This window comes from Myotis lucifugus, unplaced genomic scaffold (genome assembly GCF_000147115.1).
Source record: "Myotis lucifugus unplaced genomic scaffold, Myoluc2.0 scaffold_794, whole genome shotgun sequence".
Classification (NCBI taxonomy): domain Eukaryota; kingdom Metazoa; phylum Chordata; class Mammalia; order Chiroptera; family Vespertilionidae; genus Myotis; species Myotis lucifugus.
In genome coordinates, this window is record NW_005871842.1 from 135,550 (window position 1) to 136,598 (window position 1,049).

The 1,049-nt window shown below is 41.3% G+C and overlaps 1 pseudogene; it reads left to right on the forward strand.

The window, feature by feature from the left end:
- Window positions 1-829, forward strand: part of LOC102422354 — an 8,089-nt pseudogene extending 7,260 nt beyond the window's left edge.
- Window positions 830-1,049: the final 220 nt, after the last annotated feature.

The window sequence follows — 1,049 nt, forward strand, 5'->3', positions numbered from 1 at the left end:
TGGGGAAAAAGCGTATTATTAGAGCATTGCAACAAAATCCATCACAAGGTCTGTGAGAAAGGGAGCAGCACATGGGATAGAGGAAAAATTGTCATCATTGACACACCTGGCATTTTAAATATGACATACTGGATTCTACAGAGGAGATTGTTCCTTTAATCCTCCTGACCTCCCCAGGACCTCACACTGTGCTCCTGGTGGTCCCATTGGGCCAATACACAAAGGAAGAAAAAAGGGCTATGGAGAACATGCTGGCAATGTTTGGAATCAAGCCTAGGAGATACACGATTCTCTGATTCACCCAGAAAGATGAATTAGTTGGCATGGCGTTCCATGCTTACTTAAAGGAGGATCCAGAAGGCATTCAAAGGCTGATGGAGAAGTTCAAGGATCATCACTGTGAGTTCAACAATAAGGCAACAGGGGCTGAGCAGGAGGCTCAGAGGGCACAGCTGCTGGACCTGGTCCAGCACATGGTGATCCAGAACAAGGGAGGATTCTACACTAATAAGATGTACCAAAGGGCAGAGGTGGAGATTCAGAAACAGATTCAAGCTGTACAAGAAAAATACAGAGCTGAGCTGGAGAGAGAACAAAGGCAATTAAGAGAGGAGTGTGGAGGGAAAATGAGAAAGATGTAGGATAAACTGGAGCAGGAAAAAAGAAAGGCAGAAGTGGACATGGCATTTGAAGAAACAGAAAATTGCTGTGTTTTAAGGCAGCAAAATGCCAGAAGTGAAGTTAAAAGACAGAATGGGATACTTACTTAATCTTGAGAATAATGGAGGTTGCTTTCTTTGTATTCTCATTTTTGTTCAAGGAAGATTAAGCTAAGGAAAATTTACCTATATTTCTCATGTATTTTTGGGTGTCTCTTTCCAATATAACTCATTACCCAAGTCAGACCTTGCTGTTTCTCTCTCATCATTAGCAATTGGTAGATATTTGATTTATCTAATGGGAGGGACACATTCTCAATTAATAAAACTCCAAACAGAAAGTATGGATGCTTCCTATCTTCTGATCTCTTTCTCAGTGATAGGAGAAAA